This window comes from Suricata suricatta, chromosome 2, assembly GCF_006229205.1.
Source record: "Suricata suricatta isolate VVHF042 chromosome 2, meerkat_22Aug2017_6uvM2_HiC, whole genome shotgun sequence".
Lineage (NCBI taxonomy): Eukaryota > Metazoa > Chordata > Mammalia > Carnivora > Herpestidae > Suricata > Suricata suricatta.
The window spans coordinates 103,440,378-103,453,483 of NC_043701.1; the positions used below are offsets into that span (position 1 = coordinate 103,440,378).

General features: G+C 45.5%; 1 long non-coding RNA gene across 1 annotated transcript; it reads right to left on the reverse strand.

The window, feature by feature from the left end:
- Positions 1–8,705: 8,705 nt before the first annotated feature.
- On the reverse strand, positions 8,706–10,533 carry LOC115284625. Its single transcript, XR_003905294.1, has 2 exons — positions 10,331–10,533; positions 8,706–9,191 (listed from the first exon to the last, which is right to left on the reverse strand). It is a non-coding gene; the product is annotated as an uncharacterized LOC115284625 (long non-coding RNA).
- Positions 10,534–13,106: the final 2,573 nt, after the last annotated feature.

Below are 13,106 nucleotides of genomic sequence, written 5' to 3' on the forward strand. Positions count from 1 at the left end.
GCGGGGATCCGGGGCGCGGGGCTCGGGGCTCGGGGGCGCGGGACTGGGGCGCCGCCCGTTGACGCGATCCGCTTTCCCCAGTTTCCTCCTGCCGTCGGCGCGCGCACACCCGTAGGGTCTCCCCTTCGGGAGACGCTGCGGGTGTGGACGAGCCCGTCGAAGACTTCCCTTCGCGACGTCGTCCCGCGGGATGTGCAGGACTTAGGGCGACGCGGTGTTTCGGGGCGGCCCTCGAGTCCTGGGCTCGGGGTTCCTTGCTTTGCCCTGGGCTCACAGTGACGAGTCATCGGTAGAGGACCCAGGTCTTCTGCCTCATTTGTTTCTCTCTTAGTCTCTCGGGTATTTAGTCCTTGTTGGGCGGCATTATTGCTATTGATAAACGTGCCTTTCAAAGTCATACACACCCTGGGAGCGGAGCCCTTATCTGCCTTGTCTTTGCTTCCCCTGTGGCTCCCACACCTGGATGCTATCGGGGAATTATTTTCCTGAGTAGCCGAAAGCCTTCCCCAAGTCATGTCCTGTGGTTTTTGGTCTGTTTTAGTCCTGCGTGGAAAAAATAATATCGTACACGTCTCCTTCGCATCAGGTTTGAGATGTTTACTAGTCTCTAATTGTTCGGATGTGTGCATTCTCAGATTAAGACTTTGGGAGTTTTAAGTTCCAGGGAGAGGTTCAAGTTCAAAAGAATGCACCCGAACTCGGATCAGTTGTGGTGGCCTGCTGCTCCTTCCCCAGATGCCGCGTGCAACGGCATCTGTCTGGTCCAGCCGGCCGGGTGCTGGGAGGCGCTGCAAACACCGCAGGCCACAGAAGAGGCGTGGTTCTGGTCTCAAGGAGCATGCAGTCTAGTGGCGGGTCCAGTGTTCATGCCATCGCGACACTAATGAATGAGTAGTTAAAACTCTGGGCAGGAGTTCTGTTCTGGAGGAATGTGCCCTGGGAAAGTATGTTAGAAGGAACCCTGGTCCAGACAGGGGATCCTAAGAGGTAGTAACTGGTCAGCTAGTCAGCGTGGCAGCACTCAGATGCTCAGGGCTGGAGAGAAATGGAGTTCCAATAAGGGGAGCCTTAATAGTGGGATAGAGGTGAGGGCGAGGTGGAGACAGCCACTGGAAGGTTTCCATCTTTCTCCTAAGAGGGCCAAGGTCACAGTGCAGTTGCTTTGCCTTCAGCCACTCCTGGGACTTGCGATTGCCCTGTCCTTGGTGCCTCCTGGGGCAGGACACCGATTCCTGGAAGGCTTAGGAAATTCTCCAGGAACGATGGCTTTTTAAGTGTTGTCATAGCTGCGAATTGTCCCGTTCATCCATGTGGTCGGGTCCTCCCTAGAGAGAGCCACAGTCGGAGATTTTGTAAAGAAAACACGCTTCTTGTTTAGTGATTTTTGGTTGTACTTGTGCTTTTCTTTATTTTCGAGCGCTCCTTACCCCACACTTTTTTTCTCTGGCCTGGATAAGAAGCATTAGGGAGGGGTGGGAAGTCTAAATAAGAAAGTGGGGTCTATGAATTAGGAAGAAAGGCCTGGAGTTTGGTAGATGGGTCTTTTAATTTCATTTGTGTTCTATGAAATAACCTTGATAAAATATCACGTGTCTCTACTGCACTTCAGATGCAGTTAATGGAACTTTTGAGCATCACAGATTAACTGATTAAATTATGATCACAAGGCTTTAACCAACAGTATTCTTATGTCATGATACTATCCAAATATGTTTCTACTTGCAATTTAATCGTTTCCTCTAATAGAGGAAATTAGATGAAACTAGTGGAATAGAAAATTAGTTTTAGAAACAGCAAATGTGGCGGTCGAAATGGCCAATCAAAAGTCCTAAGCCGTCACCTTCGTTTATCATTGACCATATTTGCACAGCACTGTTCCCCAAAAGTAAAACAATGAGGTTCCACCTTCCAGACATTTGCCTCTTGGAAGGCTGACAAAGGAATGTTTGCCTAACCTTTAAACTGCTTTGCGTTCTATGCTTACTTTCTCTTCCAGAAGGAGGTTCTGTGTAGCTTGACAGTGATAGGATGAAAACTAAAGAGCCAGTGCTTATAAAGTACTATTAATGAGATGTATCTACCTCCTTTTTAGCATTTAAAGCAGTATTTCCCTTTCCATAGACTGAGTAGTAGTATGTAATATTGTAATACAAAGTTAAAATCTAAAGTAGATAGGTTTCAGTTTGAAACCCTTATCTAAGTATATCTAAACTGAAACAGTGTTTTCCCCGATGTTGTTAGGGTCACAGCATTCTTAAAGCCTTGGCCAGTTAGTATGGCTTAGAACTTCCTAAGGAACTCAAGCCCTCTGAGACTTGACACAAATTGGCCTTAAGTAATTACCGACACCAAGAGTTGCAAGACAAAATTAACAAGGTGAACAGGTAGTACCAAGCAATGATGGTCAGAAAGGGGCTAAAAAGTATAAGTGGTGCAGAAAATGCTAGAGGAAAAAAAGAAGGACTAAAGCAGTCTAAGACTGAGGAAAAATCCAAGATAAATCTCTACACTTTGGACTTTATGCTTTCTACGATGAACCCGGCTTATGAAACAAGAACACAAATTGTTAGTCTTGTGCTGATTTTATTACAATACAGTCTGAATATTTTTTATTTTGTGCTTTATTTTGAAAGCACAGTGTTATAGTATTTGCCACACCATTTGGAGAATTATCAAGATGCTTTCTTTTAAAAATATATCATTATAGGCCATTGTGGGTTGAATTGTATCCCCTGAAAGATATGTTCAGATCCTAACCCCACATACCTGTGAATCGTGACTTTATTTGGAAATTAGTATAATTTAATCATGTTAAGATGAAGTCCTGTTGGATTAGGGTAGGCCCTAATCCAATGACTGCTGTCCATCTAAGAGGAGAGAGATTTACACAGACACCTGCAGGGAGAATGTGATATGAAGAGCAGGCTGGGAAGGCAGTGATGGTGATAAGCCAAGGACCACACAGGTGGCCGGCACCCACCAGAAAGCTAGGAGGAGGCCAGGAAGGATCCTTCCCTAGGGCCTTCAGTGAAAGCATGGCCCTCCTGACATCAGATTTCAAACTTTATATAGTTTCTGTAATTGTAAGCCATCCATTTTGTGGTATTTTGTCATGGCAGCCCTACCTAATATATAGGCCTTGTAGTCAGTACATGTCTCACAGAGAAATTTGGGCTTCACAAGTGAAGTAGAGTAAGGATATTTAAGGTAAAAGAAATAACATCTTCAAAGCTCCAAAAAAAGTATAAAATAATTTACTCTTAGAGAAATCACCAAAATAACCACTACCTTAATTTCAGAAAAGATAGAGCATAGAAACATCAATAAAGGAAGCATATAACATCGGCATAAAGGGCGTTTCTCCAAATCCAATATGTTTATTGTTTGATGTTTGTGTTTTCTTTTCCTTATTTACTGAAAGCTGTTGAACATTTCAAGAACTAGAGTTTGGGGAACACGACACCACTGGTCCTCAAACTGCTGGGCCCCTGAGTGCCCTGGTATGTGAAGATGCAATTCTGATTCAGCGGAGGTGGGCTGAATCAGTTCCACACCCAATCAGTCCCCTGCCCCTGCAGGTGCTGTGGGGCCGAGGACCTGCTAGAGTATCAAGACCCTATGCTGTATAATGACTCCAATGTCACAGACCTTTGAAAACTTTCTCTCTTTTTTTTGGTGGGGGAGGGCACTCTTGAATTCCAGGCTGCCCTGTATTTTTTTAATTAATTTATTTATTTTTAAATTTATATCCAAGTTGGTTAGCATCTAGTGCAACAATGATTTCAGGAGAGAACATTGTTCTTTAGGAAAGCAAAAGTGTATGATAATTTTTCACAGTCATTTGAAACTATAAAGCATTCCGGTCCTTGCCTGTGACTTATCTCACTCCTAAATCTGATTTCCAGTCATATCAGTCCCTCCGGCTTAATATCTTATTTTCAACTATCTATTCCACTTGGATGGCCTGGTGTATCCTAACACACTGTGTCACCCAACTAATCACCCGTGCTTACTCCCCGGGCTTCTATTTGTCCCTTGTGCCCATTTGCCTGAGAGAACCCATCTTTAATTCTTCATCATCTTATCTCCTGAGCTCAGATGGTCTCTCTGTCTTTTAAACTGACCCGTTAACACAGTTCACAAAAGTTACCCGTTTAGCCTGGAAGAGGCCAGGGAAGGTCAGGTGGGGCCAGGTGAGTGGATTATAAGGAAGAAAACCCATCATCCCAAGGTTCATCACAGGGACTGGAGCTGCCGGGCCAGCTCTTTGCTGCTCGGGGCCTGGTGTCCGTGTCAACTGCAGGTAAAGCAGCCGGACGCCAACTGACAGCCTGGGCAGGGGGAGCTGGGTTCCGGCAGGGGCAAGCTGGAGGGGTCCCTGGTGAAATTTACGTGGGGACCCAGGCTACTGGTAACTGAGGCCGCAGCTGCATGGGAATATCACACTGACCTAAGTCAATGGTGTTTCCAAAGCGTTTTGTGCTCCTTGAGGAGCTCATGTAAGCATAAATGTGAGCTTTACTTTACTACTGACTGTGATAGTAGTAGGTCCCTCTTCTGTTAGGGACTTGTCACCAACAGTTTTTGAAAAGGGTTGCACTTTGGGCCCCTTGGCTTGGAATTGGCCATGATGGGATTCTTTTCCAAGGTTCAGGACTATAGTAGTCACTTTTATCATGTATAATCAGGCAAATGTGTTGATGATCTTTGCCCTAAATATGTCTTTGGAATGAGAAGAAAGCTGATGTTTCTTGAATTTCTTCTCATAAACCATCGTCTAGAAATTGTTTAGACTGATGTAATAGATTTTTTTTTTCCATTCCTGAAAACTTCATTAGGATACATGCCAGTGAAAGTAGTTTGAGAGAAAACCTTTGAATCCTGTGTGTTCTGTGACCTTGTCTCTGAATATCACTGCTTTCTCTACCAGTGTGATCTTGGTCATGGGCCCTGTTCCATATGCTTGAAGAATACTTTTGTGTTTCTCTGCAGCTGTGAATGTAATTTAAAAACTAAAATAACTTGCAAGGTATTCTTGTGTAAAGGCCGAATAAAGTTAGGTGAATGTAAAGAATGGCATAGATAGCACTAGAACACGAGTCAAATAAACACTGTACGACCACACCTTTTCTTCCTTCAGAATCCCCCTCTGAGCTTTCCACACCAGAGTAAAGTAACGCTGAGAGATTTGGCCAATACAAATAAGTCCCTGATAATGATGGGTGTGATCCCTGGAGAATGAATGCTTTGTGCTCTGCCTCAGTACGTAGTTATCTTAGTCTTTTCTTTTTATTTCTCTTCTGTGCTGTGTCTGTGGCATTTAAGTCTTACAAAAGCAGCTAACAATATTTAGATATGGGGGTAGTGTACGCTGTTCATAAAGTGCTAACAAATTATGAACAAGTGGATGTATGTGAGAGGGTGGTTTGTAATTTTTCAAATAGGAGTTTTTAATCATGCACAAAAAATTTGGAACTTAACAACAAAGCCTCTCTGTTTTTTGTTATAATTTAAAATGTTATTATATGTAGCATGCTTCCTTAGTTGTAATACTGTTTCTCTTATTCATTTGCTTATGCCTGTTATTACAGGAGTAAATATAAGATAAATGCCATCTTCGCACCAGACTTTGCATATCTTTTTTTTTTATGTTTATTTATTTTTGAGAGAGAGAGCATGCGTACCCATGCAAGCACACAAGCGAAGGAGGGGCAGAGAGGGGGGGGGGGGAGACACAAAATTTGAATCAGGCTCCAGGCTCTGAGCCATCAGCACAGAGCCTGATGCAGGCTCAAACCCATGGGCTGCGAGATCATGACCTGAGCGGAAGTTGGAGGCTTAGCCGAGTGAGCCACCCAGGTGCCCTGCATATCTTTTTTTTTAAGATTTTATTTTTAACTAATCTCTATACCCAGCGTGGGGCTTAAATCCACAACTCCGAGATCAAGAGTTGCATGTTCCACTGACTGAGCCAGCCAGGCATCCCAGGACTTTGCATATCTCTTTCATAATTTGCTCAAATCTCAGTGGTGACAAAGAGAATTTTTCTTTCAAGATGAGACCATAAGCTCTTTGAAAGCAGGGGACTGCTGAGACATCTCTCTGTCCCTGGTGCTGGGTTCGGTTCCTGGACACAGCGTTCAGGGACTGCTAAAAGCACCTTTGATTTGATTCTGTTTGAGAGGTGGCATTTTTCTTCCAAGTTACAGAATATGAGACAAAGGCCATGGCTAATAGAAAAATCGACTTTAAGACCTCGTTCTCTTTTACGGTAGAAACCAAGCCGTTTTTACATTGTGTGACTATAAATGCCACACTACTGAAAATGTCTTCCACAGACCAGGTCCGCTTGAATTAAAGAGGCCACACAAGCCGTCCTGTCAGAAGTAGATCTCCCTTCCGAGAATTGGGATCTGATATGAGTTCACGGTGCTCGGGGTAGAGTTGTGGAGGTACTTTCACTGTGTTCTGGAGCTGCAGGGCTGGCCTGCTGCCAGGCGAAGATAAGAATGGAGAGAACAGGTTGATCCAGTGAAAGCTGGTCAACAGAAAGTTGGCGACCTAGCCTTGAGGGCGGGCTTTGGTGTATCCGTCAAGCATTTCAGAGGGAGACTGGCAGCCTGCTCAGTACCCCTGGGCACTTAGGGGCGGACATGATCCTGTTGTGATGGCAGATGTCTCAGATGGTCTGAATCTGTGCTTCCCAAATATTCAGATGCCTGGCATTCGGTGGTTACCAAGTGACGAGTGGTGAACTCCCCTACTTCTAAGTTCCTGCTTACTTAACAGCCTTTTGATTTTAAATGGATTCTATATGACTGAAAACAAAAGAACTTATTTAAATTATGCTTAACAAATTTTCTGTGTAGTCGATGATAGGGGATGAGTCCTTTTGGTCATTTGATCAAGTGGGATGCTTCCAACTGCATGTGGCAGAAAACCCAACTCAAACTGCTGTAGTAATACGAGAAAAAAAATTTTTTTCAAATAACTGCCAGTGAGGAGGGTATCAGGGCTGGCTGATTGAGAAGCTCAGCTGCGCAGCAAGGACCTGCGTGCTCCCATCTCCCCTCTCCCCGCTTTAGCACTCTCGCCCCCCGCCCCCCAGCAGAGCCATAACATGGCTACTCTTTGTAATCTGGGTTGCTTGCTTTTCTTTTTCTTTCTTTCTTCTTTCTTTCTTTCTTTCTTTCTTTCTTTCTTTCTTTCTTTCTTTCTTTCAAGTTTATTTGTTTATTTTGAGAGAGGCAGAGAGAGTGCAGGTGAGGAAGGGGCAGAGAGAGAGGAGAATCTCAAACCCACTCTTGGGGCTCAAACTCACGAAACAGAAATCACGACCTGAGCCAAAATCACGAGTCAGATGCTTAACTGACTAAACCACCCAGACGTCCTTCAGTCCCTTTCTTGTTACATCCATAGGAAAGAGGAGTCCTTCCCTGCACTGATGGGGTAAAAGTCCTTCCTTCCCACCTGGTTGGGCCACGTTGGGTCAAGGTTCTGTCCCTGGACCCATTATGTGACCAGGGTAATAATACTGTGCACCGATTAGCTTACGGCTATATATTTTTCTTTTTAAAAATCTGAAGTTTATTTATTTTGAGAGAAAGTGAGCAGAGGAGGGGCAGAGAGAGAGGGAGGGAGAGAATCCCAAGCAGGCTCTGAACTGTCAGCACAGAGCCTAATGTGGGGCTCCAACTCACAAACCTGAAGATCATGACATGAGCCAAAACCAAGAGTCGGATGCTTAACCGACTGAGCCACCCAGGTGCCCCAAGGCCATCTATTTTTCTAATCCGGTCTCTGGCAGGGAGGAGGCAGCTGGGAATGACTATAATTGGCTTCAAATAACCAATGTCTGTCTTCAGCTTTGGGGTCACATTCACCTGTTACTTTGGCTCCTTGGGGGAGCCGCTGCCAGGCAGAGGACATCTGCTAGCACAGCGTCCACTGCAGCCTCCGAGACAGGAAGCTACAGGCCAGTTTCACCGTTTGTCCCAAGTAGTGATCTTCCTGAAGAGGGTGAGGGACTTGCCTGTCCCCTCCCGCCTCCCCTCCTCCGGTGAGGGAGCACTCCGAGGAAGCAGCAGACTAGTAGAAGGAGTGTGGGCTTCCACGTTGGCCATATGCACACACGTTAGCATCCCTTGTCTTCTTAGAAAAAATGAAATATCTCTTGTCATTTCACTAACAGGATATGCTCGCACTTGTTCTTAGTACGGTCTTTGTGAATGTGCTAAAAATATTTGGTGTTTTGAAGACTAACATTCCTCATCAGAGTCACTTTGACCATGGTAATATTTTGGGGGGAAATGGAAGTTGACTCTTCGGTGGCCATTGCTATTTTCCCACTTTTCATATATTAGCACCTTGAGTAATTTTGTCATAAATATGTCCCTAACTCAGGATACTGTATCTTTATAAGAATGAAGTCCAGGGGTGCCTGGGTAGTTCATTCAGTTGAGCCTACGACTTTGGCTCAGGTCATGATCTTGCAGGTCACGAGTTCAGGCTCTGCATCAGGCTCTGGGCTGGAGCTGCTTAGAGCCTGGAGCCTGCTCCCTATTCTGTCTCCCTCTCTCTTTGCTCCCCAACTCGCTCATGCTCTGTCTCTCTCAAAAGGAAATAAACGTTAAAAAAAAAAAGAACGGAGTTCATATTTTGGTTTATCTTTTTTTCACTTTAATGGAGACCTCCATAAGCCTAGGCATTGACTGGTAAAACTTTATTGGTAAAGTTGATATTAAAGTGTCTTTTATTACTATGTAAAGAAGTTCCTTTAAATGTTTACAAGTATAAGAGCATTGGGAATTTGAAGTGTATTCTCTGTATTTCCTTTAGTATATATTATAATAATCATATATGATAATTACATAATAATAAAGTTAACTTTCCCTGTTACATTTTCCCAAGAAGAGTGTTATTCCTAGCTATTGCATGACCAAAGAAGCCTTTAGGTCCTATCTTCGAATATGTGCTGACTGAAGATTCTTCTGGTATTAACCTATTGCACTGTTTCCATGGTTGTACAGGAAATTTTTCCTGATTGAAAAACAGTTGGTGTGCGAGGATGAATCATAACTCTTACCGCTGGAGAAAGATGAAGCTAGGGCGCATGGTTGGCTCACCGATAGCGGATGCACCTCTTGATCTCAGGGTTGTGAGTTCAAGCCCCATGTTGGGTGTAGACATTGCTTTAAAAAAAAAAAAAAAGATGAAGTTAGAATGATCTACACAGGGTACTTTGTGTCCGATATCTCTGATCTTCACAACAACAGGGGAAGGGAAGCACGAGGGCCCACTGAAGGGTGAGGAAACGGAGAGGTTCAGGGCTCTGCCGAAGTCCCAGAGCTGGGAGTTGCAGAGCCAGAATTTGGACTCACGTTTGCCTTGGGTCACACTCCCAGGGGTAGTTAGGTTTTTCCCTTGTACTTATCTTGTACAGAAATCTCCTCCATAAAAGTGGTGACCCAGATTAGACCTACCCACTGGATGTGTTGGCTCCCATGTATGTTCTAGATGAACATCGGACATTTAACATGAGTCAGAATCTATCTCTGAACTCAGGGTTAAACTGGGGGATGGGGGGTAGCAGGGACCAAAGCTTACACCTTCCAAACTAACGCAGAAGACCTTTAACATCCACAAGGGATGTTTCCCCAGATCTTTGTAAGTTTGCAAATATTGTTATGGTATTCAACGTTTGCTCCAAAGTCACAATTCAGAAAGACAATGTTTCGGGTATGTATCCTCAAATAAAAAATCAACTGTTCAACTTCTCTCTTAATTACACTAGTTGAAATGTTCTCTGAAATACTTGACAAACCACTTGCACTTACTTCTTAATATAATTTTATCCTTTCATGTATCAAAATCAAATGGAACTTCTACCCTTTAAAATATCTAAAACTGGGTGCCTGGGTGGCTCAGTTGGTTGAGTATGAGTATCCAACTCTTGATTTAAACTCAGGTCATGATCCCAGGATCATGGGATTGAGCCCCTTGTTGGACTCCATGCTGAGCGTGGAGCCTAATTAAGGTATTCTCTCTCTCTCTCTCTCTCTCTCTCTCTCCCTCCCTCCCTCTCCCTCGCCCCACCTCACTCCCCCTTCTCTTCCCCCACTTGTGCATGCTCTCTCAAATAAATAAATTTTGAAAAAAATGCTTGAAGTATCCAAAACTTGTTGCCTGCTTAAAGATCAATGTTTTTCTTAGGTCTCTTTGTTTCTGTGTCCTGTACTGGCCACTGATTACCTTTTCTGGACAGTTTTCCACTTCAGGAAAATTCTTTTTTTGTGCTGTTGTATCCTGTAGAAAGCAGCTAGGAACTTACCGTTTCAGTGCTGGGGGCTAACCGGGCTCATTCACCTGCTAACCACCTTGCATCCGCACTCCAGGCCCACAGTGGGTGCAATCCAAATTCTTCAGCAAAATCACAGAGCCTGTCAATGGACCGTAAGCAGTCATCAGAGTCTGTGCTGCAAAAGTTAAATCCACAGACATCACGATTCCTCTCTGCTGGCGTTTAACTCGGGCCTGGGCAGACCAGCAGAGTCCAGAGTTAGGCTCCACCTTCTTTCCCACCTCCCTTTCCTTATTTGTACCTGCCCTTCACAGGTCACATGTTCTGCCCAGACCAGCTCCCTCTCCTAAGCCAGCATTTCACCAAGCTCCTGCAGCCCAATTCCTGCCTGACCAGCATTCCGGAACATTTTGTCCTTAAAGTGCGTGCCAGCTTTCGCTCTCTGCTCTCCTGGCTCCTGCTCATTGCTGTTACATGAAGACCTCGGCTTATCGCTTATTCCACAAGGTCACCCGGTGTAGGCTCTCACGCACCCCCCCCCCCATCATCACTGCTCCTGGTTGACTGCAGCACCCATGCAGAGGGGGCAGTCCTCAGCTTAGCACCCATTTCCGAACCTCATCTCCAGGCCCCCACTCCGCTCCCCCTGCTCCAGGTCCTCACTTCCCTGGCTGTCCTCGCACATGGCCACACGGCCCCTGGCCTTTGTTGGAGCTCCAGCCTCCCGGGCACCCTCTCCCTGCCTGTCCCATGATGAGCTGCTCCCTCTGCACATGTGACACTGTCACCTTCCCTTCCACCTCTGCCTTCTTCATCCTCCATGCTCTGCAGACCCCCCGGCCTGGGCTCCCCAGGCCACGTGGCCCCCCGCTGTGCAGACAGAGCTCCCTGGAGATGAAGGTCACCACAGATGATCACTGTGGCTATGGGGGTCTGCTCCCACGGGGCCTCTCATCTTGCCATCTTGCCCTTTAGCCCCTCCTTCACCAATCCGCTCATGTCCATCCAGAAGACGACAGGGAAGAAGAACATGCCCAGGAAAATGTCTCTTGTCCCCTTCCCTTCTCCACTCTAAGAAGTGACTTACCTCCCCGCTCATCCTCAACCCTTCCCTTGTGGTCTTGGAAGCAGGGAGGCCTCTCTTCCTGTCTGCAACCAAGCCTGCCTTCCACACTGGACTCACCCCCGAGTCTTCAAACTCATGCCACCAATCACCCTTTCTTTTGCTCCTGGAAACTTCCACTTTGTTTGCCCGACACTCGGCCATCCCCCTGCACACGCTGCCTCTTCTGCCCGAGCTCCTGGGAGGGCCATGGGGACTTTTCATCCACAGCGTCCTTCCTCTAAATCTTCAGCCCACTGATCTCGCCCCATGTCAGGCGAGGTGAATCCACGTGGGGTGCCGGGGCCGGACGCTCTGCAGCCTCCTCCTGCGGCAGCACCGCACCCCCACAGCTCCGCCGGTCGGCTCACCGGCATTTTAGGTTTCATCTCTCTGTATTTGCACTCAGTATTTTGCCACAAAATGGATTCCTCTTGCAAACCTTCAGTATCTGTTCCCACAGTTGTTAGTGTCACATGCCCACTGGCTCCATGAGCCAGAAACCAAGGAGTCCTCTCAGATAGCCCCACTGTCCTGGCACACCACACTGCTTCTGCCAGGAAGTGAAACGTGGAACGAATCCTGTGGTCAGGGCCACCTGCCCTTGCCTCCTTTCTGATTTTGGAAAATCTTAAAAGCCAAACCATTGCTTATGGGAGAAACTAGGCAGGTAAAGGCCATCTTGTCTTCTCACTATGCCTTAATTTTCTGGAAGATCCAAGGTCATCATTGGCAATCAATTGCTGAACAAGTGTGCTGTGCTATTAGGGTCACTCCGTGGCTCGTTTCCTGGTCCGTGGCTGCCTTTGGTGTGAGCACTGGACTGTCACTGTGCCCGTAGCTCACAGTCCTGCTTAGTGCACATGCTTCTAACCTGCTCGGGCTGAGAAGTCAGAGGTTCTTTGAAATGAATGTAAAGACAAAGTCAGTGAGTCCCAAATGAATGAGCTGTCTCCCAGAGTGTTAATCCTTTGGCTCTTCGTGAGCTGTTTAACTTGGCATCAGGCCGTTTGTTCCTGATCTGTACTCTGTCTACGTTCCTGAATCGCTGACTTTTAAAAAGAAAGTGACTTCTATTTATTTGATACCTTGCCTATTATTGTATTTAAATTTCTTACAAAAAATTAAAAGTCTGTTAGTAGCATATATTCATTTAGATTTTCTCTTTGGGGATACGATCTTCCCCCCACCTCTAGGCTTAATTCATGCCCAGGAAACCTCATCAGGCGAATGTAATTATCATAGATTCGACACAGAAAACTGAGATTTTAAGCCCCTAAATTAGCAACCATTATAATAAAACCACATCAGATCTGCTTGAAGATGACATGATTATTTAGTAAGTTCACTTCAGGTTATCTTATAAACCCACCTGGGCATTTTTCTTCCTTAATTACTCTGTAATATGGTTAGTTACCTGCTCCTAATTAAACCCTTTTGTAGCTATTAAGCACTGTTCACTTGCTTTATGAAGCATATATGTACCTTATATTTGATGTATGTGTCCTTCAATTTCAAAGAAAAGAAAGAAAAGGAAAGTAAAACCCCACAATTTTAAAAAACAAAATAAATTACTAAAAGCAGTGCGAATTCTACCCTCCCCATGGAGATGAGGGCATGAGGCCATCAAACCTCAAATACTCCCTCTCTGAAGAGAGAGCATCAGGCTGTGCTCCTGACCCGTGAGCACACGGGTGCCTCCTG